Genomic DNA, 27,896 nt, shown 5'->3' on the forward strand with positions numbered 1-27,896 from the left:
GTCTCTTCCAAGGGGTAGAAAACCATCTTGTTAAACCACTCTGAACTCCACGTCTCTTCCAAGGGGCATTTAAAATGTATTGATAAGCTACTGTGACCTCCACGTCTCTTCCAAAGGGCATTAAAACCGTCCTGTTTAATCACTCTGACCTCCACATCTCTTCCAAGGGGCAATAAAACCGTCTTGTTACATCACTCCGACCTCCACGTCTCTTCCAAGTGGCATTAAAACCATCTTGTTAAGCTATTGTGACCTCCACGTCTCTTCCAAAGGGCATTAAAACCATCTTGTTAAGCTACAGTGACCTCCACGTCTCTTCCAAGGGGCATTAAAACTGTCTTGTTAAACCACTCTGACCTCCACGTCTCTTCCAAGGGGCATTAAAACCGTCATTTTAAGCTACTGTGACCTCCACGTCTCTTCCAAGGGGCATTAAAACCGTCTTGCTAAACCACTCTGACCTCCACATCTCTTCCAAGGGGCATTGAAATTGTCTTGTTAAGCCAATGTGACCTCCACGTCTCTTCAAAGGGGCATTAAAACCGTCTTGTTTAACCAGTCTGAAGTCCACGTCTCTTCCAAGGGGCATTAAAACCATCTTATTAAGCTACTGTGACCTCCACGTCTCTTCCAAGGGGCATTAAAACCATCTTGTTAAGCTGCTGTGATCTCCATGTCTCTTCCAAGGGGCATTAAAACCATCTTGTTAAACAACTCTGACCTCCACGTCTCTCCCAAGTGGCATTAAAACCGTCTTGTTGAGCTACTTTGACATCCACAACTCTTCCAAGGGGCATTAAAACCGTCCAGTTAAACAACTCTGACCTCCACGTCTCTTCCAAGGGGCATTAAAACCATCTTGTTATTCTACTGTGACCTCCACCTCTCTTCCAAGGGGCATTAAAACCATCTTATTAAGCCACTGTGACCTCCACGTCTCTTCCAAGGGACAATAAAACCGTCTTGCTAAACCACTCTGACCTCCACGTCTCTACCAAGGTGCATTAAAACAGTCTTGTTAAGCTACTGTGACCTCCACGTCTCTTCCAAGGGCATTAAAACATCTTGTTAAACCACTCTGACCTCCATGTCTCTTCCAAGGGGCATTAAAACCATCTTGTTAAGCTACTGTGACCTCCACGTCTCTTCCAAGGGGCATTAAAACCGTCTAGTTAATCCACTCTGACCTCCACGTCTCTTCCAAAGGGCATTAAAACCATGTTGTTAAACCACTCTGACCTTCACGTCTCTTCCAAGGGGCATTAAAACCATCTTGTTAAGCTACTGTGACCTCCGCGTCTCTTCCAAGGTGCATTAAAACCATCTTGTTAAACTACTGTGACCTCCACGCCTCTTCCAAGGGGCATTAAAACCGTCTTGTTAAGCTACTGTGACCTCCAGGTCTCTTCCAAGGGGCATTAAAATCATTTTGTTAAGCTACTGTGACCTCCACGTCTCTTACAAGTGGTAAAAAAACAGTCTTGTTAAGCTACTGTGACCTCCACGTCTCTTCCAAAGGGCATTAAAACCGTCCTGTTTAATCACTCTGACCTCCACATCTCTTCCAAGGGGCAATAAAACCGTCTTGTTACATCACTCCGACCTCCACGTCTCTTCCAAGTGGCATTAAAACCGTCTTGTTAAGCTATTATGACCTCCACGTCTCTTCCAAAGGGCATTAAAACCATCTTGTTAAGCTATAGTGACCTCCACGTCTCTTCCAAGGGGCATTAAAACTGTCTTGTTAAACCACTCTAACCTCCACGTCTCTTCCAAGGGGCATTAAAACCGTCATTTTAAGCTACTGTGACCTCCACGTCTCTTCCAAGGGGCATTAAAACCGTCTTGCTAAACCACTCTGACCTCCACATCTCTTCCAAGGGGCATTGAAATTGTCTTGTTAAGCCAATGTAACCTCCACGTCTCTTCAAAGGGGCATTAAAACCTTCTTGTTAAACCAGTCTGAAGTTCACGTCTCTTCCAAGGGGCATTAAAACCATCTTGTTAAGCTACTGTGACCTCCACGTCTCTTCCAAGGGGCATTAAAACCGTCTTGTTAAGCTGCTGTGACCTCCATGTCTCTTCCAATGGGCATTAAAACCATCTTGTTAAACAACTCTGACCTCCACGTCTCTCCCAAGTGGCATTAAAACCGTCTTGTTGAGCTACTTTGACCTCCACATCTCTTCCAAGGGGCATTAAAACCATCCAGTTAAACAACTCTGACCTCCACGTCTCTTCCAAGGGGCATAAAAACCATCTTGTTATTCTACTGTGACCTCCACCTCTCTTCCAAAGGGCATTAAAACCATCTTATTAAGCTACTGTGACCTCCACGTCTCTTCCAAGGGGCATTAAAACCGTCTTGCTAAACCAATCTGACCTCCACGTCCCTACCAAGGTGCATTAAAACAGTCTTGTTAAGCTACTCTGACCTCCACGTCTCTTCCAAGGGCATTAAAACATCTTGTTAAACCACTCTGACCTCCATGTCTCTTCCAAGGGGCATTAAAACCATCTTGTTAAGCTACTGTGACCTCCACGTCTCTTCCAAGGGGCATTAAAACCGTCTAGTTAAACCACTCTGACCTCCACGTCTCTTCCAAAATGCATTAAAACCATGTTGTTAAACCACTCTGACCTTCACGTCTCTTCCAAGGGGCATTAAAACCATCTTGTTAAGCTACTGTGACCTCCGCGTCTCTTACAAGGTGCATTAAAACCATCTTGTTAAACTACTGTGACCTCCACGCCTCTTCCATGGGGCATTAAAACCGTCTTGTTAAGCTACTGTGACCTACACGTCTCTTCCAAGGGGCATTAAAATCATTTTGTTAAGCTACTGTGACCTCCACGTCTCTTCCAAAGGGCATTAAAACAGTCTCGTTAAGCTACTGTTACATCCACGTCTCTTCCAAGGGGCATAAAAACCGTCTGGTTAAACCACTCTGACCTCCAAATCTCTTCCAAGGGGCATTAAAATCGTCTTGTTAAGCTACTGTGACCTCCACGTCTCTTACAAGGGGCATAAAAACCGTCTTGTTAGGCTACTGTGACTTCCACGTCTCTTACAAGTGACATAAAAACAGTCTTGTTAAGCTACTGTGACCTCCACGTCACTTCCAATGGGCATTAAAAGCGTCTTGTTAAGCTACTGTGACCTCCACGTCTCTTCCAAGGCGTAGAAAACCATCTTGTTAAACCACTCTGAACTCCATGTCTCTTGCAAGGGGCATTTAAAATGTATTGCTAAGCTACTGTGACCTCCACGTCTCTTCCAAAGGGCATTAAAACCGTCTTGTTTAATCTCTCTGACCTCCACATCTCTTCCAAGGGGCAATGAAACCATCTTGTTAAGCCACTGTGACCTCCACGTCTCTTGCAATGGGGCATTAAAACCGTCTTGTTAAACTACTCTGACCTCTACGTCTCTTCCAAGGGGCATTAAAACCATCTTGTTAAGGTACTGTGACCTCCATGTCTCTTCCAAGGGGCATTAAAACCGTCTTGTTAAACCACTCTGACCTCCACGTCTCTTTCAAGGGGCATTAAAACCGTCTTTTTAAGCTACTGTGACCTCCACATCTCTTCCCAGGGGCATTGAAATCGTCTTGTTAAGCTACAGTGACCTCCACGTCTCTTCCAAGGGGCATTAAAACCGTCTTGTTAAACCACTTTGACCTCCACGTCTCTTACAAGGGGCATTAAAACTGTCTTGTTAGGCTACTGTGACATCCACGTCTCTTCCAAGGGGCATTAAAACCGTCTTATTAAGCTACTTTGACCTTCACGTTTTTGTAAAGGGGCATTAAAACCGTCTTGTTAAGCTACTCTGATATCCACGTCTCTTCCAAGGGTCATTAAAACCTTCTTGTTAACCAACTCTGACCTCCACGTCTCTTCTAAGGGGCAATGAAACCGACTTTTTAAGCTACTGTGACCTCCACGTCTCTTCCAAGGGGCTTTAAAACCGTCTTGTTAGGCTACTGTGACTTCCACGTCTTTTCCAAGGGGCACTAAAACCATCTTGTTAAGCTACTGTGACCTCCATGTCTCTTCCAAGGGGCATTAAAACCGTCTTGTTAAGCTACTGTGACCTCCACGTCTCTTCCAAGGGGCATTAAAACCGTCTTGTTAAACCACTCTGAACTCCACGTCTCTTCCAAGGGGCATTAAAACCATCTTGTTAAGCTACTGTGACCTCCACGTCTCTTCCAAGGGGCATTAAAACCGTCTTGTTAAGCTACTGTGACCTCCATATCTCTTCCAAGCGGCATTAAAGCCATCTTGTTAAACAACTCTGACCTCCACGACTCTCCCAAGGGGCATTAAAACCGTCTTGTTGAGCTACTTTGACCTCCACGTCTCTTCCAAGGGGCATTAGAAAAGTCCTGTTAAACAACTCTGACCTCCACGTCTCTTCCAAGGGGCATTAAAACCGTCTTGTTAATCTACTGTGACCTCCACCTCTCTTGCAACGGGCATTAAAACCGTCTTCTTAAGCTACTGTGACCTCCTGTCTCTTCCAAGAGGCATTAAAACCATCTTGTTAAGCCACTCTGACCTCCACGTCTCTTCCAAGGTGCATTAAAACAGTCTTGTTAAGCTACTGTGACCTCCACGCCTCTTCCAAGGGCATTAAAACATCTTGTTAAACCACTCTGACCTCCACATCTCTTCCAATGGGCATTAAAACCATCTTGTTAAGCTACTGTGACCTCCACGTCTCTTCCAAGGGGCATTAAAACCGTCTAGTTAAACCACTCTGACCTCCACGTCTCTTCAAAAGGGCAGTAAAACCGTCTTCTTAAACCACTCTGACCTCCACGTCTCTTCCAAGGTGCATTAAAACAGTCTTGTTAAGCTACTGTGACCTCCACGTCTCTTCCAAGGGCATTAAAACATCTTGTTAAACCACTCTGACCTCCAAATCTCTTCCAATGGGCATTAAAACCATCTTGTTAAGCTACTGTGACCTCCACGTCTCTTCCAAGGGGCATTAAAACCGTCTAGTTAAACCACTCTGACCTCCACGTCTCTTCCAAAGGGCATTAAAACCATGTTGATACACCACTCTGACCTTCACGTCTCTTCCAAGGGGCATTAAAATTGTCTTGTTAAGCTACTGTGACCTCCGCGTCTCTTCCAAGGTGCATTAAAACCATCTTGTTAGACTACTGTGACCTCCACGTCTCTTCCAAGGGGCATTAAAACCGTCTTGTTAAGCTACTGTGACCTCCACATCTCTTCTAAGGGGCATTAAAACCATCTTGTTTTGCTACTGTGACCTCCACCTCTCTTCCAAGGGGCATTAAAACTGTCTTATTAAGCTACTGTGACCTTCACTTCTCTTCCAAGGGGCATTAAAACCATTTTGCTAAAGCACTCTGAACTCCACATCTCTTCCAAGAGGCATTAAAACCGCCTTGTTAAGCTACTGTGACCTCCACGTCTCTTCCAAGGGGCATTAAAACCGTCTTGTTAAGCTACTGTGACCTCCACGTCTCTTCCAAGGGGCATTAAAACCATTTTGTTAAGCTACTGTGACCTCCACGTCTCTTCCAAGGGGCATTAAAACCGTCTTGTTAAGCTACTGTTACCTCCACGTCTCTTCCAAGGGGCATAAAAACCGTCTTGTTAGGCTACTGTGACTTCCACGTGGCATAAAAACAATCTTGTTAAGCTACTGTGACCTCCATGTCTCTTCCAATGGGCATTAAAAGCATCTTGTTAAGCTACTGTGACCTCCACGTCTCTTCCAAGGGGTAGAAAACCATCTTGTTAAACCACTCTGAACTCCACGTCTCTTCCAAGGGGCATTAAAAATGTCTTGGTAAGCTACTGTGACCTCCTGGTCTCTTCCAAGGGGCATTAAAACCGACTTGTTTAATCACTCTTACCTCCACATCTCTTCCAAGGGGCAATAAAACCATCTTGTTAAGCTACTGTGACCCCCACCTCTCTTCCAAGTCTCATTAAAACTGTCTTGTTAAGCTACTGTGACCTCCACGTCTCTTCCAAGGGGCATTAAAACCGTCTTGTTAAACCACTCTGACCTCTACGTCTCTTCCAAGGGGCATTAAAACCATCTTGCTAAGCTACTGTGACCTTCATGTCTCTTCCAAGGGGCATTAAAACCATCTTGTAAACCACTCTGACCTCCACATCTCTTCAAAGGGGCATTAAAACTGTCTTTTTAAGCTACTGTGACCTCCACGTCTCTTCCAAGGGGCATTAAAACTGACTTGTTAAACCACTCTGACCTCCACATCTCTTCCAAGGGGCATTAAAATCGTCTTGTTAAGCTACTGTGACCTCCACTTCTCTTACAAGGGGCATAAAAACCCTCTTGTTAGGCTCCTGTGACTTACACGTCTCTTCAAAGTGGCATAAAAACAGTCTTGTTAAGCTACTCTTACCACCATGTCTCTTCCAATGGGCATTAAAACCGTCTTGTTAATCTACTGTGACCTCCACGTCTCTTCCAAGGGGCATTAAAACCATTTTGTTAAGCTACTGTGACCTCCACGTCTCTTCCAAAGGGCATTAAAACTGTCTTGATAAGCTACTGTTACCTCAACGTCTCTTCCAAGGGGCATAAAGACCATCTGGTTAAACCACTCTGACCTCCAAATCTCTTCCAAGGGGCATTAAAATCGTCTTGTTAAGCTACTGTGACCTCCACGTCTCTTACAAGGGGCATAAAAACCGTCTTGTTAGGCTACTGTGACTTCCACGTCTCTTCCAAGTGGCATAAAAACAGTCTTGTTAAGCAACTGTGACCTCCACGTCTCTTCCAATGGGCATTAAAAGCCTCTTGTTAAGCTACTGTGACCTCCACGTCTCTTCCAATGTGTAGAAAACCATCTTGTTAAACCACTCTGAACTCCACGTCTCTTCCAAGGGGCATTTAAAATGTATTGGTAAGCTACTGTGACCTCCACGTCTCTTCCAAAGCGCATTAAAACCATCTTGTTTAATCACTCTGACCTCCACATCTCTTCCAAGGGGCAATTAAACCATCTTGTTAAGCTACTATGACCTCCACATCTCTTCCAAGTGGCATTAAAACTGTCTTGTTAAGCTACTGTGACCTCCACGTCTCTTCCAAGGTGCATTAAACCGTCTTGTTAAACCACTGTGACCTCTACGTCACTTCCAAGGGGCATTAAAACCATCTTGTTAAGCTACTGTGACCTCCATGTCTCTTCCAAGGGGCATTAAAACTGTCTTGTTAAAATACTCTGACCTCCACGTCTCTTCCAAGGGGCATTAAAACTGTCTTTTTAAGCTACTGTGACCTCCACGTCTCTTCCAAGGGGCATTAAAACTGTCTTGTTAAACCACTCTGACCTCCACAACTCTTCCCAGGGGCATTGAAATCATCTTGTTAAGTTACAGTGACCTCCACGTCTCTTCCAAGGGGCATTAAAACCGTCTTGCTAAACCACTTTGACCTCCACGTCTCTTCCAAGGGGCATTAAAACCGTTTTGTTAATCTACTGTGACCTCCACGTCTCTTCCAAGGGGCATTAAAACCGTTTTGTTAATCTGCTGTGACCTCCACGTCTCTTCTAAGGGGCATTAAAACCGTTTTGTTAAGCTACTGTGACCTCCACGTCTCTTCCAAAGGGCATTAAAACTGTCTTGTTAAGCTACTGTTACCTCCACGTCTCTTCCAAGGGGCATAAAAACCGTCTGGTTAAACCACTCTGACCTCCAAATCTCTTCCAAGGGGCATTAAAATAGTCTTGTTAAGCTACTGTGACCTCCACGTCTCTTACAAGGGGTAAAAAAACCGTCTTGTTAGGCTACTGTGACTTCCACGTCTCTTCCAAGTGGCATAAAAAAAGTCTTGTTAAGCTACTGTGACCTCCAGGTCTCTTTCAATGGGTATTAAAAGCGTCTTGTTAAGCTACTGTGACCTCCACATTTTTTTAAATGGGCATTAAAACCGTCTTGTTAAGCAACTCTGATCTCCACGTCTCTTCCAAGGGTCATTAAAACCGTCTTGTTAACCCACTCTGACCTCCACGTCTCTTCCAAGGGGCAATAAAACCGACTAGTTAAGCTACTGTGACCTCCACGTCTCTTCCAAGGGGCATTAAAACCGTCTTGTTAGGCTACTGTGACTTCCACATCTTTTCCAAGGGGCATTAAAACCATCTTGTTAAGCAACTGTGACTTCCACGTCTCTTCCAAGGGGCATTAAAACCGTCTTGTTAAGCTACTGTGACCTCAACGTCTCTTCCAAGGGACATTAAAACCGTCTTGTTAATCCACTCTGAACTCCACGTCTCTTCCAAGGGGCATTAAAACCATCTTGTTAAGCTACTGTGACCTCCACCTCTCTTCCACGGGGCATTAAAACTGTCTTATTAAGCTACTGTGACCTCCACGTCTCTTCCAAGGGGCATTAAAACCGCTTTGTTAAACCACACTGAACTCCACATCTCTTCCAAGGGGCATTAAATCCGTCTTGTTAAGCTACTGTGACATCCACGTCTCTTCCAAGGAGCATTAAAACCGTCTTGTTAGGCTACTGTGACTTCCACGTCTCTTCCAAGTGGCATAAAAACAGTCTTGTTAAGCTACTGTGACCTCCACGTCTCTTCCAATGGGCATTAAAAGCGTCTTGTTAAGCTACTGTGACCTCCACGTCTCTTCCAAGGGATAGAAAACCATCCTGTTAAACCACTCTGAACTCCACGTCTCTTCCAAGGGGCATTAAAAATGTCTTGGTAAGCTACTGTGACCTCCACGTCTCTTCCAAGGGGCATTAAAACCGACTTGTTTAATCACTCTGACCTCCACATCTCTTCCAAGGGGCAATAAAAACATCTTGTTAAGCTGTTGTGACCTCCACCTCTCTTCCAAGTAGCATTAAAACTGTCTTGTTAAGCTACTGTGACCTCCACGTCTCTTCCAAGGGGCATTAAAACAGTCTTGTTAAACCACTATGACCTCTACGTCTCTTCCAAGGGGTATTAAAACCATCTTGTTAAGCTACTGTGACATCCATGTCTCTTCCAAGGGGCATTAAAACCGTCTTGTTAAATCACTCTGACCTCCACATCTCTTCCAAGGGGCATTAAAACCGTCTTTTTAAGCTACTGTGACCTCCACGTCTCTTCCAAGGGGCATTAAAACTGTCTTGTTAAACCACTCTGACCTCCACATCTCTTCCAAGGGGCATTAAAATCGTCTTGTTAAGCTACTGTGACCTCCTCGTCTCTTACAAGGGGCATAAAAACCGTCTTGTTCGGCTACTGTGACTTCCACGTCTCTTCAAAGTGGCACAAAAACAGTCTTGTTAAGCTATTTTGACCTCCACGTCTCTTCCAATGGGCATTAAAACCGTTTTGTTAATCTACTGTGACCTCCATGTCTCTTCTAAGGGGCATTAAAACCGTTTTGTTAAGCTACTGTGACCTCCACGTCTCTTCCAAAGGGCATTAAAACTGTCTTGTTAATCTACTGTTACCTCCACGTCTCTTCCAAGGGGCCTAAAAACCGTCTGGTTAAACCACTCTGACCTCCAAATCTCTTCCAAGGGGCATTAAAATAGTCTTGTCAAGCTACTGCGACCTCCACGTCTCTTACAAGGGGTAAAAAAACCGTCTTGTTAGGCTACTGTGACTTCCACGTCTCTTCCAAGTGGCATAAAAACAGTCTTGTTAAGCTACTGTGACCTCCACGTCTCTTTCAATGGGTATTAAAAGCGTCTTGTTAAGCTACTGTGACCTCCACATTTTTTTAAAGGGGCATTAAAACCGTCTTGTTAAGCTACTCTGATCTCCACGTCTCTTCCAAGGGTCATTAAAACCGTCTTGTTAACCCACTCTGACCTCCACGTCTCTTCCAAGGGGCAATAAAACCGAATAGTTAAGCTACTGTGACCTCCACGTCTCTTCCAAGGGGCATTAAAACCGTCTTGTTAGGCTACTGTGACTTCCACGTCTTTTCCAAGGGGCATTAAAACCATCTTGTTAAGCTACTGTGACTTCCACGTCTCTTCCAAGGGGCATTAAAACCGTCTTGTTAAGCTACTGTGACCTCCACGTCTCTTCCAAGGGGCATTAAAACCGTCTTGTTAATCCACTCTGAACTCCACGTCTCTTCCAAGGGGCATTAAAACCATCTTGTTAAGCTACTGTGACCTCCACCTCTCTTCCACGGGGCATTAAACTGTCTTATTAAGCTACTGTGACCTCCACGTCTCTTCCAAGGGGCATTAAAACCGCTTTGTTAAACCACACTGAACTCCACATCTCTTCCAAGGGGCATTAAATCCGTCTTGTTAAGCTACTGTGACCTCCACGTCTCTTCTAAGGAGCATTAAAACCGTCTTGTTAGGTTACTGTGACTTCCACGTCTCTTCCAAGTGGCATAAAAACAGTCTTGTTAAGCTACTGTGACCTCCACGTCTCTTCCAATGGGCATTAAAAGCGTCTTGTTAAGCTACTGTGACCTCCACGTCTCTTCCAAGGGATAGAAAACCATCTTGTTAAACCACTCTGAACTCCACGTCTCTTCCAAGTGGCATTAAAAATGTCTTGGTAAGCTACTGTGACCTCCACGTCTCTTCCAAGGGGCATTAAAACCGACTTGTTTAATCACTCTGACCTCCACATCTCTTCCAAGGGGCAATAAAACCATCTTGTTAAGCTGTTGTGACCTCCACCTCTCTTCCAAGTAGCATTAAAACTGTCTTGTTAAGCTACTGTGACCTCCACGTCTCTTCCAAGGGGCATTAAAACAGTCTTGTTAAACCACTCTGACCTCTACGTCTCTTCCAAGGGGTATTAAAACCATCTTGTTAAGCTACTGTGACATCCATGTCTCTTCCAAGGGGCATTAAAACCGTCTTGTTAAATCACTCTGACCTCCACATCTCTTCCAAGGGGCATTAAAACCGTCTTTTTAAGCCACTGTGACCTCCACGTCTCTTCCAAGGGGCATTAAAACTGTCTTGTTAAACCACTCTGACCTCCACATCTCTTCCAAGGGGCATTAAAATCGTCTTGTTAAGCTACTGTGACCTCCTCGTCTCTTACAAGGGGCATAAAAACCGTCTTGTTAGGCTACTGTGACTTCCACGTCTCTTCAAAGTGGCACAAAAACAGTCTTGTTAAGCTATTGTGACCTCCACGTCTCTTCCAATGGGCATTAAAACCGTCTTGTTAATCTACTGTGACCTCCACGTCTCTTCCAAGGGGCATTAAAACCGTCTTGTTAATCTACTGTGACCTCCACGTCTCTTCCAAGGGGCATTAAAACCGTTTGTTAAGACACTGTAACCTCCACGTCTCTTCCAAAGGGCATTAAAACAGTCTTGTTAAGCTACTGTTACCTCCACGTCTCTTCCAAGGGGCATAAAAACCGTCTGGTTAAACCACTCTGACCTCCAAATCTCTTCCAAGGGGCACTAAAATCGTCCTGTTAAGCTACTGTGACCTCCACGTCTCTTACAAGGGGTACAAAAACCGTCTTGTTAGGCTACTGTGACTTTCACGTCTCTTCCAATTGGCATAGTAACAGTCTTGTTAAGCTACTGTGACCTCCACGTCTCTTCCAATGGGCATTAGAAGCGTCTTGTTAAGCTACTGTGACCTCCATGTCTCTTCCAAGGGGTAGAAAACCATCTTGTTAAACCACTCTGAACTCCACGTCTCTTCCAAGGGGCATTTAAAATGTATTCGTTAGCTACTGTGACCTCCACGTCTCTTCCAAAGGGCATTAAAACCGTCTTGTTTAATCACTCTGACCTCCACATCTCTTCCAAGGGGCAATAAAACCATCTTGTTAAGCTACTGTGACCTCCACGTCTCTTCCAAGTGGCATTACAACTGTCTTGTTAAGCTACTGTGACCTCCACGTCTCTTCCAAGGGGCATTAAAACCGTCTTGTTAAACCACTCTGAACTCCACGTCTCTTCCAAGGGGCATTAAAACCATCTTGTTAAGCTACTGTGACCTCCACCTCTCTTCCAAGGGGCATTAAAACTGTCTTATTAAGCTACTGTGACCTCCACGTCTCTTCCAAAGGGCATTAAAACCGTTTTGTTAATCTACTGTGACCTCCACGTCTCTTCCAAGGGGCATTAAAACCGTTTTGTTAATCTACTGTGACCTCCACGTCTCTTCTAAGGGGCATTAAAACCGTTTTGTTAAGCTACTGTGACCTCCACGTCTCTTCCAAAGGGCATTAAAACTGTCTTGTTAAGCTACTGTTACCTCCACGTCTCTTCCAAGGGGCATAAAAACGGTCTGGTTAAACCACTCTGACCTCCAAATCTCTTTCAAGGGGCATTAAAATAGTCTTGTCAAGCTACTGCGACCTCCACGTCTCTTACAAGGGGTAAAAAAACCGTCTTGTTAGGCTACTGTGACTTCCACGTCTCTTCCAAGTGGCATAAAAACAGTCTTGTTAAGCTACTGTGACCTCCACGTCTCTTTCAATGGGTATTAAAAGCGTCTTGTTAAGCTACTGTGACCTCCACATTTTTTTAAAGGGGCATTAAAACCGTCTTGTTAAGCTACTCTGATCTCCACGTCTCTTCCAAGGGTCATTAAAACCGACTTGTTAACCCACTCTGACCTCCACGTCTCTTCCAAGGGGCAATAAAACCGAATAGTTAAGCTACTGTGGCCTCCACGTCTCTTCCAAGGGGCATTAAAACCGTCTTGTTAGGCTACTGTGACTTCCACGTCTTTTCCAAGGGGCATTAAAACCATCTTGTTAAGCTACTGTGACTTCCACGTCTCTTCCAAGGGGCATTAAAACCGTCTTGTTAAGCTACTGTGACCTCCACGTCTCTTCCAAGGGGCATTAAAACCGACTTGTTTAATCACTCTGACCTCCACATCTCTTCCAAGGGGCAATAAAACCATCTTGTTAAGCTGTTGTGACCTCCACCTCTCTTCCAAGTAGCATTAAAACTGTCTTGTTAAGCTACTGTGACCTCCACGTCTCTTCCAAGGGGCATTAAAACAGTCTTGTTAAACCACTCTGACCTCTATGTCTCTTCCAAGGGGTATTAAAACCATCTTGTTAAGCTACTGTGACATCCATGTCTCTTCCAAGGGGCATTAAAACCGTCTTGTTAAATCACTCTGACCTCCACATCTCTTCCAAGGGGCATTAAAACCGTCTTTTTAAGCCACTGTGACCTCCACGTCTCTTCCAAGGGGCATTAAAACTGTCTTGTTAAACCACTCTGACCTCCACATCTCTTCCAAGGGGCATTAAAATCGTCTTGTTAAGCTACTGTGACCTCCTCGTCTCTTACAAGGGGCATAAAAACCGTCTTGTTAGGCTACTGTGACTTCCACGTCTCTTCAAAGTGGCACAAAAACAGTCTTGTTAAGCTACTGTGACCTCCACGTCTCTTCCAATGGGCATTAAAACCGTCTTGTTAATCTACTGTGACCTCCACGTCTCTTCCAAGGGGCATTAAAACCGTCTTGTTAATCTACTGTGACCTCCACGTCTCTTCCAAGGGGCATTAAAACCCTTTGTTAAGCTACTGTAACCTCCACGTCTCTTCCAAAGGGCATTAAAACAGTCTTGTTAAGCTACTGTTACCTCCACGTCTCTTCCAAGGGGCATAAAAACCGTCTGGTTAAACCACTCTGACCTCCAAATCTCTTCCAAGGGGCACTAAAATCGTCCTGTTAAGCTACTGTGACCTCCACGTCTCTTACAAGGGGTACAAAAACCGTCTTGTTAGGCTACTGTGACTTTCACGTCTCTTCCAATTGGCATAGTAACAGTCTTGTTAAGCTACTGTGACCTCCACGTCTCTTCCAATGGGCATTAGAAGCGTCTTGTTAAGCTACTGTGACCTCCATGTCTCTTCCAAGGGGTAGAAAACCATCTTGTTAAACCACTCTGAACTCCACGTCTCTTCCAAGGGGCATTTAAAATGTATTCGTTAGCTACTGTGACCTCCACGTCTCTTCCAAAGGGCATTAAAACCGTCTTGTTTAATCACTCTGACCTCCACATCTCTTCCAAGGGGCAATAAAACCATCTTGTTAAGCTACTGTGACCTCCACGTCTCTTCCAAGTGGCATTACAACTGTCTTGTTAAGCTACTGTGACCTCCACGTCTCTTCCAAAGGGCATTAAAACCGTCTTGTTAAACCACTCTGAACTCCACGTCTCTTCCAAGGGGCATTAAAACCATCTTGTTAAGCTACTGTGACCTCCACCTCTCTTCCAAGGGGCATTAAAACTGTCTTATTAAGCTACTGTGACCTCCACGTCTCTTCCAAAGGGCATTAAAACCGTTTTGTTAATCTACTGTGACCTCCACGTCTCTTCCAAGGGGCATTAAAACCGTTTTGTTAATCTACTGTGACCTCCACGTCTCTTCTAAGGGGCATTAAAACCGTTTTGTTAAGCTACTGTGACCTCCACGTCTCTTCCAAAGGGCATTAAAACTGTCTTGTTAAGCTACTGTTACCTCCACGTCTCTTCCAAGGGGCATAAAAACGGTCTGGTTAAACCACTCTGACCTCCAAATCTCTTCCAAGGGGCATTAAAATAGTCTTGTCAAGCTACTGCGACCTCCACGTCTCTTACAAGGGGTAAAAAAACCGTCTTGTTAGGCTACTGTGACTTCCACGTCTCTTCCAAGTGGCATAAAAACAGTCTTGTTAAGCTACTGTGACCTCCACGTCTCTTTCAATGGGTATTAAAAGCGACTTGTTAAGCTACTGTGACCTCCACATTTTTTTAAAGGGGCATTAAAACCGTCTTGTTAAGCTACTCTGATCTCCACGTCTCTTCCAAGGGTCATTAAAACCGACTTGTTAACCCACTCTGACCTCCACGTCTCTTCCAAGGGGCAATAAAACCGAATAGTTAAGCTACTGTGACCTCCACGTCTCTTCCAAGGGGCATTAAAACCGTCTTGTTAGGCTACTGTGACTTCCACGTCTTTTCCAAGGGGCATTAAAACCATCTTGTTAAGCTACTGTGACTTCCACGTCTCTTCCAAGGGGCATTAAAACCGTCTTGTTAAGCTACTGTGACCTCCACGTCTCTTCCAAGGGGCATTAAAACCGTCTTGTTAATCCACTCTGAACTCCACGTCTCTTCCAAGGGGCATTAAAACCATCTTGTTAAGCTACTGTGACCTCCACCTCTCTTCCACGGGGCATTAAAACTGTCTTATTAAGCTACTGTGACCTCCACGTCTCTTCCAAGGGGCATTAAAACCGCTTTGTTAAACCACACTGAACTCCACATCTCTTCCAAGGGGCATTAAATCCGTCTTGTTAAGCTACTGTGACCTCCACGTCTCTTCTAAGGAGCATTAAAACTGTCTTGTTAGGCTACTGTGACTTCCACGTCTCTTCCAAGTGGCATAAAAACAGTCTTGTTAAGCTACTGTGACCTCCACGTCTCTTCCAATGGGCATTAAAAGCGTCTTGTTAAGCTACTGTGACCTCCACGTCTCTTCCAAGGGATAGAAAACCATCTTGTTAAACCACTCTGAACTCCACGTCTCTTCCAAGGGGCATTAAAAATGTCTTGGTAAGCTACTGTGACCTCCACGTCTCTTCCAAGGGGCATTAAAACCGACTTGTTTAATCACTCTGACCTCCACATCTCTTCCAAGGGGCAATAAAACCATCTTGTTAAGCTGTTGTGACCTCCACCTCTCTTCCAAGTAGCATTAAAACTGTCTTGTTAAGCTACTGTGACCTCCACGTCTCTTCCAAGGGGCATTAAAACAGTCTTGTTAAACCACTCTGACCTCTACGTCTCTTCCAAGGGGTATTAAAACCATCTTGTTAAGCTACTGTGACATCCATGTCTCTTCCAAGGGGCATTAAAACCGTCTTGTTAAATCACTCTGACCTCCACATCTCTTCCAAGGGGCATTAAAACCGTCTTTTTAAGCTACTGTGACCTCCACGTCTCTTCCAAGGGGCATTAAAACTGTCTTGTTAAACCACTCTGACCTCCACATCTCTTCCAAGGGGCATTAAAATCGTCTTGTTAAGCTACTGTGACCTCCTCGTCTCTTACAAGGGGCATAAAAACCGTCTTGTTAGGCTACTGTGACTTCCACGTCTCTTCAAAGTGGCACAAAAACAGTCTTGTTAAGCTATTGTGACCTCCACGTCTCTTCCAATGGGCATTAAAACCGTCTTGTTAATCTACTGTGACCTCCACGTCTCTTCCAAGGGGCATTAAAACCGTTTGTTAAGCTACTGTAACCTCCACGTCTCTTCCAAAGGGCATTAAAACAGTCTTGTTAAGCTACTGTTACCTCCACGTCTCTTCCAAGGGGCATAAAAACCGTCTGGTTAAAGCACTCTGACCTCCAAATCTCTTCCAAGGGGCACTAAAATCGTCCTGTTAAGCTACTGTGACCTCCACGTCTCTTACAAGGGGTATAAAAACCGTCTTGTTAGGCTACTGTGACTTTCACGTCTCTTCCAATTGGCATAGTAACAGTCTTGTTAAGCTACTGTGACCTCCACGTCTCTTCCAATGGGCATTAGAAGCGTCTTGTTAAGCTACTGTGACCTCCATGTCTCTTCCAAGGGGTAGAAAACCATCTTGTTAAACCACTCTGAACTCCACGTCTCTTCCAAGGGGCATTTAAAATGTATTCGTTAGCTACTGTGACCTCCACGTCTCTTCCAAAGGGCATTAAAACCGTCTTGTTTAATCACTCTGACCTCCACATCTCTTCCAAGGGGCAATAAAACCATCTTGTTAAGCTACTGTGACCTCCACGTCTCTTCCAAGTGGCATTACAACTGTCTTGTTAAGCTACTGTGTCCTCCACGTCTCTTCCAAGGGGCATTAAAACCGTCTTGTTAAACCACTCTGAACTCCACGTCTCTTCCAAGGGGCATTAAAACCATCTTGTTAAGCTACTGTGACCTCCACCTCTCTTCCAAGGGGCATTAAAACTGTCTTATTAAGCTACTGTGACCTCCACGTCTCTTCCAAAGGGCATTAAAACCGTTTTGTTAATCTACTGTGACCTCCACGTCTCTTCCAAGGGGCATTAAAACCGTTTTGTTAATCTACTGTGACCTCCACGTCTCTTCTAAGGGGCATTAAAACCGTTTTGTTAAGCTACTGTGACCTCCACGTCTCTTCCAAAGGGCATTAAAACTGTCTTGTTAAGCTACTGTTACCTCCACGTCTCTTCCAAGGGGCATAAAAACCGTCTGGTTAAATCACTCTGACCTCCAAATCTCTTCCAAGGGGCATTAAAATAGTCTTGTTAAGCTACTGCGACCTCCACGTCTCTTACAAGGGGTAAAAAAAACGTCTTGTTAGGCTACTGTGACTTCCACGTCTCTTCCAAGTGGCATAAAAACAGTCTTGTTAAGCTACTGTGACCTCCACGTCTCTTTCAATGGGTATTAAAAGCGTCTTGTTAAGCTACTGTGACCTCCACATTTTTTTAAAGGGGCATTAAAACCGTCTTGTTAAGCTACTCTGATCTCCACGTCTCTTCCAAGGGTCATTAAAACCGTCTTGTTAACCCACTCTGACCTCCACGTCTCTTCCAAGGGGCAATAAAACCGAATAGTTAAGCTACTGTGACCTCCACGTCTCTTCCAAGGGGCATTAAAACCGTCTTGTTAGGCTACTGTGACTTCCACGTCTTTTCCAAGGGGCATTAAAACCATCTTGTCAAGCTACTGTGACTTCCACGTCTCTTCCAAGGGGCATTAAAACCGTCTTGTTAAGCTACTGTGACCTCCACGTCTCTTTCAATGGGTATTAAAAGCGTCTTGTTAAGCTACTGTGACCTCCACGTCTCTTCCAAGGGGAAGAAAACCATCTTGTTAAACCACTCTGACCTCTACGTCTCTTCCAAGGGGCATTAAAACCATCTTGTTAAGCTACTGTGACCTCCATGTCTCTTCCAAGGGGCATTAAAACCGTCTTGTTAAACCACTCTGACCTCCACGTCTCTTCCAAGGGGCATTAAAACCGTCTTTTTAAGCTACTGTGACCTCCACGTCTCTTCCAAGGCGCATTAAAACCGCCTTGTTAAACCACTTTGACCTACACGTCTCTAACAAGGGGCATTAAAACTGTCTTGTTAGGCTACTGTGACATCTACGTCTCTTCCAAGGGGTATTAAAACCGTCTTTTTAAGCTACTGTGACCTCCACGTCTCTTCCAATGGGCATTAAAACTGTCTTGTTAAACCACTCTGACCTCCACATCTCTTCCCAGGGGCATTGAAATCATCTTGTTAAGCTACAGTGACCTCCACGTCTCTTCCAAGGGGCATTAAAACCGTCTTATTAAACCACTTTGACATCCACGTCTCTTACAAGGGGCATTAAAACTGTCTTGTTAGGCTACTGTGACATCCACGTCTCTTTCAAAGGGCATTAAAACTGTCTTGTTAAGCCACTGTTACCTCCACGTCTCTTCCAAGGGGCATAAAAACCGTCTGGTTAAACCACTCTGACCTCCAAATCTCTTCCAAGGGGCATTAAAATAGTCTTGTTAAGCTACTGCGACCTCCACGTCTCTTACAAGGGGTAAAAAAACCGTCTTGTTAGGCTACTGTGACTTCCACGTCTCTTCCAAGTGGCATAAAAACAGTCTTGTTAAGCTACTGTGACCTCCACGTCTCTTTCAATGGGTATTAAAAGCGTCTTGTTAAGCTACTGTGACCTCCACATTTTTTTAAAGGGGCATTAAAACAGTCTTGTTAAGCTACTCTGATCTCCACGTCTCTTCCAAGGGTCATTAAAACCGTCTTGTTAACCCACTCTGACCTCCACGTCTCTTCCAAGGGGCAATAAAACCGAATAGTTAAGCTACTGTGACCTCCACGTCTCTTCCAAGGGGCATTAAAACCGTCTTGTTAGGCTACTGTGACTTCCACGTCTTTTCCAAGGGGCATTAAAACCATCTTGTTAAGCTACTGTGACTTCCACGTCTCTTCCAAGGGGCATTAAAACCGTCTTGTTAAGCTACTGTGACCTCCACGTCTCTTCCAAGGGGCATTAAAACCGTCTTGTTAATCCACTCTGAACTCCACGTCTCTTCCAAGGCGCATTAAAACCATCTTGTTAAGCTACTGTGACCTCCACCTCTCTTCCACGGGGCATTAAAACTGTCTTATTAAGCTACTGTGACCTCCACGTCTCTTCCAAGGGGCATTAAAACCGCTTTGTTAAACCACACTGAACTCCACATCTCTTCCAAGGGGCATTAAATCCGTCTTGTTAAGCTACTGTGACCTCCACGTCTCTTCTAAGGAGCATTAAAACCGTCTTGTTAGGCTACTGTGACTTCCACGTCTCTTCCAAGTGGCATAAAAACAGTCTTGTTAAGCTACTGTGACCTCCACGTCTCTTCCAATGGGCATTAAAAGTGTCTTGTTAAGCTACTGTGACCTCCAAGTCTCTTCCAAGGGATAGAAAACCATCTTGTTAAACCACTCTGAACTCCACGTCTCTTCCAAGGGGCATTAAAAATGTCTTGGTAAGCTACTGTGACCTCCACGTCTCTTCCAAGGGGCATTAAAACCGACTTGTTTAATCACTCTGACCTCCACATCTCTTCCAAGGGGCAATAAAACCATCTTGTTAAGCTGTTGTGACCTCCACCTCTCTTCCAAGTAGCATTAAAACTGTCTTGTTAAGCTACTGTGACCTCCACGTCTCTTCCAAGGGGCATTAAAACAGTCTTGTTAAACCACTCTGACCTCTACGTCTCTTCCAAGGGGTATTAAAACCATCTTGTTAAGCTACTGTGACATCCATGTCTCTTCCAAGGGGCATTAAAACCGTCTTGTTAAATCACTCTGACCTCCACATCTCTTCCAAGGGGCATTAAAACCGTCTTTTTAAGCTACTGTGACCTCCACGTCTCTTCCAAGGGGCATTAAAACTGTCTTGTTAAACCACTCTGACCTCCACATCTCTTCCAAGGGGCATTAAAATCGTCTTGTTAAGCTACTGTGACCTCCTCGTCTCTTACAAGGGGCATGAAAACCGTCTTGTTAGGCTACTGTGACTTCCACGTCTCTTCAAAGTGGCACAAAAACAGTCTTGTTAAGCTATTGTGACCTCCACGTCTCTTCCAATGGGCATTAAAACCGTCTTGTTAATCTACTGTGACCTCCACGTCTCTTCCAAGGGGCATTAAAACCGTTTGTTAAGCTACTGTAACCTCCACGTCTCTTCCAAAGGGCATTAAAACAGTCTTGTTAAGCTACGGTTACCTCCACGTCTCTTCCAAGGGGCATAAAAACCGTCTGGTTAAACCAATCTGACCTCCAAATCTCTTCCAAGGGGCACTAAAATCGTCCTGTTAAGCTACTGTGACCTCCACGTCTCTTACAAGGGGTATAAAACCGTCTTGTTAGGCTACTGTGACTTTCACGTCTCTTCCAATTGGCATAGTAACAGTCTTGTTAAGCTACTGTGACCTCCACGTCTCTTCCAATGGGCATTAGAAGCACCTTGTTAAGCTACTGTGACCTCCATGTCTCTTCCAAGGGGTAGAAATCCATCTTGTTAAACCACTCTGAACTCCACGTCTCTTCCAAGGGGCATTTAAAATGTATTCGTTAGCTACTGTGACCTCCACGTCTCTTCCAAAGGGCATTAAAACCGTCTTGTTTAATCACTCTGACCTCCACATCTCTTCCAAGGGGCAATAAAACCATCTTGTTAAGCTACTGTGACCTCCACGTCTCTTCCAAGTGGCATTACAACTGTCTTGTTAAGCTACTGTGACCTCCACGTCTCTTCCAAGGGGCATTAAAACTGTCTTGTTAGGCTACTGTGACATCCACGTCTCTTCCAAAGGGCATTAAAACTGTCTTGTTAAGCTACTGTTACCTCCACGTCTCTTCCAAGGGGCATAAAAACCGTCTGGTTAAACCACTCTGACCTCCAAATCTCTTCCAAGGGGCATTAAAATAGTCTTGTTAAGCTACTGCGACCTCCACGTCTCTTACAAGGGGTAAAAAAACCGTCTTGTTAGGCTACTGTGACTTCCACGTCTCTTCCAAGTGGCATAAAAACAGTCTTGTTAAGCTACTGTGACCTCCACGTCTCTTTCAATGGGTATTAAAAGCGTCTTGTTAAGCTACTGTGACCTCCACATTTTTTTAAAGGGGCATTAAAACCGTCTTGTTAAGCTACTGTGATCTCCACGTCTCTTTCAATGGGTATTAAAAGCGTCTTGTTAAGCTACTGTGACCTCCACGTCTCTTCCAAGGGGAAGAAAACCATCTTGTTAAACCACTCTGACCTCTACGTCTCTTCCAAGGGGCATTAAAACCATCTTTTTAAGCTACTGTGACCTCCATGTCTCTTCCAAGGGGCATTAAAACCGTCTTGTTAAACCACTCTGACCTCCACGTCTCTTCCAAGGGGCATTAAAACCGTCTTTTTAAGATACTGTGACCTCCACGTCTCTTCCAAGGCGCATTAAAACCGCCTTGTTAAACCACTTTGACCTACACGTCTCTAACAAGGGGCATTAAAACTGTCTTGTTAGGCTACTGTGACATCTACGTCTCTTCCAAGGGGTATTAAAACCGTCTTTTTAAGCTACTGTGACCTCCACGTCTCTTCCAATGGGCATTAAAACTGTCTTGTTAAACCACTCTGACCTCCACATCTCTTCCCAGGGGCATTGAAATCATCTTGTTAAGCTACAGTGACCTCCACGTCTCTTCCAAAGGGCATTAAAACTGTCTTGTTAAGCTACTGTTACCTCCACGTCTCTTCCAAGGGGCATAAAAACCGTCTGGTTAAACCACTCTGACCTCCAAATCTCTTCCAAGGGGCATTAAAATAGTCTTGTTAAGCTACTGCGACCTCCACGTCTCTTACAAGGGGTAAAAAAACCGTCTTGTTAGGCTACTGTGACTTCCACGTCTCTTCCAAGTGGCATAAAAACAGTCTTGTTAAGCTACTGTGACCTCCACGTCTCTTTCAATGGGTATTAAAAGCGTCTTGTTAAGCTACTGTGACCTCCACATTTTTTTAAAGGGGCATTAAAACCGTCTTGTTAAGCTACTCTGATCTCCACGTCTCTTCCAAGGGTCATTAAAACCGTCTTGTTAACCCACTCTGACCTCCACGTCTCTTCCAAGGGGCAATAAAACCGAATAGTTAAGCTACTGTGACCTCCACGTCTCTTCCAAGGGGCATTAAAACCGTCTTGTTAGGCTACTGTGACTTCCACGTCTTTTCCAAGGGGCATTAAAACCATCTTGTTAAGCTACTGTGACTTCCACGTCTCTTCCAAGGGGCATTAAAACCGTCTTGTTAAGCTACTGTGACCTCCACGTCTCTTCCAAGGGGCATTAAAACCGTCTTGTTAATCCACTCTGAACTCCACGTCTCTTCCAAGGCGCATTAAAACCATCTTGTTAAGCTACTGTGACCTCCACCTCTCTTCCACGGGGCATTAAAACTGTCTTATTAAGCTACTGTGACCTCCACGTCTCTTCCAAGGGGCATTAAAACCGCTTTGTTAAACCACACTGAACTCCACATCTCTTCCAAGGGGCATTAAATCCGTCTTGTTAAGCTACTGTGACCTCCACGTCTCTTCTAAGGAGCATTAAAACCGTCTTGTTAGGCTACTGTGACTTCCACGTCTCTTCCAAGTGGCATAAAAACAGTCTTGTTAAGCTACTGTGACCTCCACGTCTCTTCCAATGGGCATTAAAAGCGTCTTGTTAAGCTACTGTGACCTCCAAGTCTCTTCCAAGGGATAGAAAACCATCTTGTTAAACCACTCTGAACTCCACGTCTCTTCCAAGGGGCATTAAAAATGTCTTGGTAAGCTACTGTGACCTCCACGTCTCTTCCAAGGGGCATTAAAACCGACTTGTTTAATCACTCTGACCTCCACATCTCTTCCAAGGGGCAATAAAACCATCTTGTTAAGCTGTTGTGACCTCCATCTCTCTTCCAAGTAGCATTAAAACTGTCTTGTTAAGCTACTGTGACCTCCACGTCTCTTCCAAGGGGCATTAAAACAGTCTTGTTAAACCACTCTGACCTCTACGTCTCTTCCAAGGGGTATTAAAACCATCTTGTTAAGCTACTGTGACATCCATGTCTCTTCCAAGGGGCATTAAAACCGTCTTGTTAAATCACTCTGACCTCCACATCTCTTCCAAGGGGCATTAAAACCGTCTTTTTAAGCTACTGTGACCTCCACGTCTCTTCCAAGGGGCATTAAAACTGTCTTGTTAAACCACTCTGACCTCCCCATCTCTTCCAAGGGGCATTAAAATCGTCTTGTTAAGCTACTGTGACCTCCTCGTCTCTTACAAGGGGCATAAAAACCATCTTGTTAAGCTATTGTGACCTCCACGTCTCTTCCAATGGGCATTAAAACCGTCTTGTTAATCTACTGTGACCTCCACGTCTCTTCCAAGGGACATTAAAACCGTTTGTTAAGCTACTGTAACCTCCACGTCTCTTCCAAAGGGCATTAACACAGTCTTGTTAAGCTACGGTTACCTCCACGTCTCTTCCAAGGGACATAAAAACCGTCTGGTTAAACTACTCTGACCTCCAAATCTCTTCCAAGGGGCACTAAAATCGTCCTGTTAAGCTACTGTGACCTCCACGTCTCTTACAAGGGGTATAAAACCGTCTTGTTAGGCTACTGTGACTTTCACGTCTCTTCCAATTGGCATAGTAACAGTCTTGTTAAGCTACTGTGACCTCCACGTCTCTTCCAATGGGCATTAGAAGCATCTTGTTAAGCTACTGTGACCTCCATGTCTCTTCCAAGGGGTAGAAAACCATCTTGTTAAACCACTCTGAACTCCACGTCTCTTCCAAGGGGCATTTAAAATGTATTCGTTAGCTACTGTGACCTCCACGTCTCTTACAAAGGGCATTAAAACCGTCTTGTTTAATCACTCTGACCTCCACATCTCTTCCAAGGGGCAATAAAACCATCTTGTTAAGCTACTGTGACCTCCACGTCTCTTCCAAGTGGCATTACAACTGTCTTGTTAAGCTACTGTGACCTCCACGTCTCTTCCAAGGGGCATTAAAACCGTCTTGTTAAACCACTCTGAACTCCACGTCTCTTCCAAGGGGCATTAAAACCATCTTGTTAAGCTACTGTGACCTCCACCTCTCTTCCAAGGGGCATTAAAACTGTCTTATTAAACTACTGTGACCTCCACGTCTCTTCCAAAGGGCATTAAAACCGTTTTGTTAATCTACTGTGACCTCCACGTCTCTTCCAAGGGGCATTAAAACCGTTTTGTTAATCTACTGTGACCTCCACGTCTCTTCTAAGGGGCATTAAAACCGTTTTGTTAAGCTACTGTGACCTCCACGTCTCTTCCAAAGGGCATTAAAACTGTCTTGTTAAGCTACTATTACCTCCACGTCTCTTCCAAGGGGCATAAAAACCGTCTGGTTAAACCACTCTGACCTCCAAATCTCTTCAAAGGGGCATTAAAATAGTCTTGTTAAGCTACTGCGACCTCCACGTCTCTTACAAGGGGTAAAAAAAACGTCTTGTTAGGCTACTGTGACTTCCACGTCTCTTCCAAGTGGCATAAAAACAGTCTTGTTAAGCTACTGTGACCTCCACGTCTCATTCAATGGGTATTAAAAGCGTCTTGTTAAGCTACTGTGACCTCCACATTTTTTTAAGGGGGCATTAAAACCGTCTTGTTAAGCTACTCTGATCTCCACGTCTCTTCCAAGGGTCATTAAAACCGTCTTGTTAACCCACTCTGACCTCCACGTCTCTTCCAAGGGGCAATAAAACCGAATAGTTAAGCTACTGTGACCTCCACGTCTCTTCCAAGGGGCATTAAAACCGTCTTGTTAGGCTACTGTGACTTCCACGTCTTTTCCAAGGGGCATTAAAACCATCTTGTTAAGCTACTGTGACTTCCACGTCTCTTCCAAGGGGCATTAAAACCGTCTTGTTAAGCTACTGTGACCTCCACGTCTCTTTCAATGGGTATTAAAAGCGTCTTGTTAAGCTACTGTGACCTCCACGTCTCTTCCAAGGGGAAGAAAACCATCTTGTTAAACCACTCTGACCTCTACGTCTCTTCCAAGGGGCATTAAAACCATCTTGTTAAGCTACTGTGACCTCCATGTCTCTTCCAAGGGGCATTAAAACCGTCTTGTTAAACCACTCTGACCTCCACGTCTCTTCCAAGGGGCATTAAAACCGTCTTTTTAAGCTACTGTGACCTCCACGTCTCTTCCAAGGCGCATTAAAACCGCCTTGTTAAACCACTTTGACCTATACGTCTCTAACAAGGGGCATTAAAACTGTCTTGTTAGGCTACTGTGACATCTACGTCTCTTCCAAGGGGTATTAAAACCGTCTTTTTAAGCTACTGTGACCTCCACGTCTCTTCCAATGGGCATTAAAACTGTTTTGTTAAACCACTCTGACCTCCACATCTCTTCCCAGGGGCATTGAAATCATCTTGTTAAGCTACAGTGACCTCCACGTCTCTTCCAAGAGGCATTAAAACCGTCTTATTAAACCACTTTGACATCCACGTCTCTTACAAGGGGCATTAAAACTGTCTTGTTAGGCTACTGTGACATCCACGTCTCTTCCAAGGGGCATTAAAACCATCTTGTTAAGCTACTGTGACCTCCACGTTTTTTTAAAGGGGCATTAAAACAGTCTTGTTAAGCTACTCTGATCTCCACGTCTCTTCCAAGGGTCATTAAAACCTTCTTGTTAACCCACTGTGACCTCCACGTCTCTTCCAAGGGGCAATAAAACCGAATTGTTAGGCTAATGTGAACTCCACGTCTCTTCCAAGGGGCATTAAAACCGTCTTGTTACGCTACTGTGACCTCCACGTCTCTTCCAAGGGGCATTAAAACCGTCTTGTAAAAACATTCTGAACTCCACGTCTCTTCCAAGGGGCATTAAAACCATCTTGTTAAGCTACTGTGACCTCCACGTCTCTTCCAAGGGGCATTAAAACCGTCTTGTTAAGCTACTGTGACCTCCACGTCTCTTCCAATGGGCATTAAAAGCGTCTTGTTAAGCTACTGTGACCTCCACGTCTCTTCCAAGGGGCATTAAAACCGACTTGTTTAATCACTCTCACCTCCACATCTCTTCCAAGGGGCAAGAAAACCATCTTGTTAAGCTGTTGTGACCTCCACCTCTCTTCCAAGTAGCATTAAAACTGTCTTGTTAAGCTACTGTGACCTCCACGTCTCTTCCAAGGGGCATTAAAACAGTCTTGTTAAACCACTCTGACCTCTACGTCTCTTCCAAGGGGTATTAAAACCATCTTGTTAAGCTACTGTGACATCCATGTCTCTTCCAAGGGGCATTAAAAACGTCTTGTTAAATCACTCTGACCTCCACATCTCTTCCAAGGGGCATTAAAACCGTCTTTTTAAGCTACTGTGACCTCCACGTCTCTTCCAAGGGGCATTAAAACTGTCTTGTTAAACCACTCTGACCTCCACATCTCTTCCAAGGGGCATTAAAATCGTCTTGTTAAGCTACTGTGACCTCCTCGTCTCTTACAAGGGGCATAAAAACCGTCTTGTTAGGCTACTGTGACTTCCACGTCTCTTCAAAGTGGCACAAAAACAGTCTTGCTAAGCTATTGTGACCTCCACGTCTCTTCCAATGGGCATTAAAACCGTCTTGTTAATCTACTGTGACCTCCACGTCTCTTCCAAGGGGCATTAAAACCGTTTGTTAAGCTACTGTAACCTCCACGTCTCTTCCAAAGGGCATTAAAACAGTCTTGTTAAGCTACTGTTACCTCCACGTCTCTTCCAAGGGGCATAAAAACCGTCTGGTTAAACCACTCTGACCTCCAAATCTCTTCCAAGGGGCACTAAAATCGTCCTGTTAAGCTACTGTGACCTCCACGTCTCTTACAAGGCGTGTAAAAACCGTCTTGTTAGGCTACTGTGACTTTCACGTCTCTTCCAATTGGCATAGTAACAGTCTTGTTAAGCTACTGTGACCTCCACGTCTCTTCCAATGGGCATTAGAAGCGTCTTGTTAAGCTACTGTGACCTCCATGTCTCTTCCAAGGGGTAGAAAACCATCTTGTTAAACCACTCTGAACTCCACGTCTCTTCCAAGGGGCATTTAAAATGTATTCGTTAGCTACTGTGACCTCCACGTCTCTTCCAAAGGGCATTAAAACCGTCTTGTTTAATCACTCTGACCTCCACATCTTTTCCAAGGGGCAATAAAACCATCTTGTTAAGCTACTGTGACCTCCACGTCTCTTCCAAGTGGCATTACAACTGTCTTGTTAAGCTACTGTGACCTCCACGTCTCTTCCAAGGGGCATTAAAACCGTCTTGTTAAACCACTCTGAACTCCACGTCTCTTCCAAGGGGCATTAAAACCATCTTGTTAAGCTACTGTGACCTCCACCTCTCTTCCAAGGGGCATTAAAACTGTCTTATTAAGCTACTGTGACCTCCACGTCTCTTCCAAAGGGCATTAAAACCATTTTGTTAATCTACTGTGACCTCCACGTCTCTTCCAAGGGGCATTAAAACTGTTTTGTTAATCTACTGTGACCTCCACGTCTCTTCTAAGGGGCATTAAAACCGTTTTGTTAAGCTACTGTGACCTCCACGTCTCTTCCAAAGGGCATTAAAACTGTCTTGTTAAGCTACTGTTACCTCCACGTCTCTTCCAAGGGGCATAAAAACCGTCTGGTTAAACCACTCTGACCTCCAAATCTCTTCCAAGGGGCATTAAAATAGTCTTGTTAAGCTACTGCGACCTCCACGTCTCTTACAAGGGGTAAAAAAACCGTCTTGTTAGGCTACTGTGACTTCCACGTCTCTTCCAAGTGGCATAAAAACAGTCTTGTTAAGCTACTGTGACCTCCACGTCTCTTTCAATGGGTATTA

This window comes from Phyllobates terribilis, unplaced genomic scaffold (assembly GCF_046119375.1).
Source record: "Phyllobates terribilis strain yellow unplaced genomic scaffold, ASM4611937v1 Scaffold_2__4_contigs__length_985480577, whole genome shotgun sequence".
Classification (NCBI taxonomy): Eukaryota; Metazoa; Chordata; class Amphibia; order Anura; family Dendrobatidae; genus Phyllobates; species Phyllobates terribilis.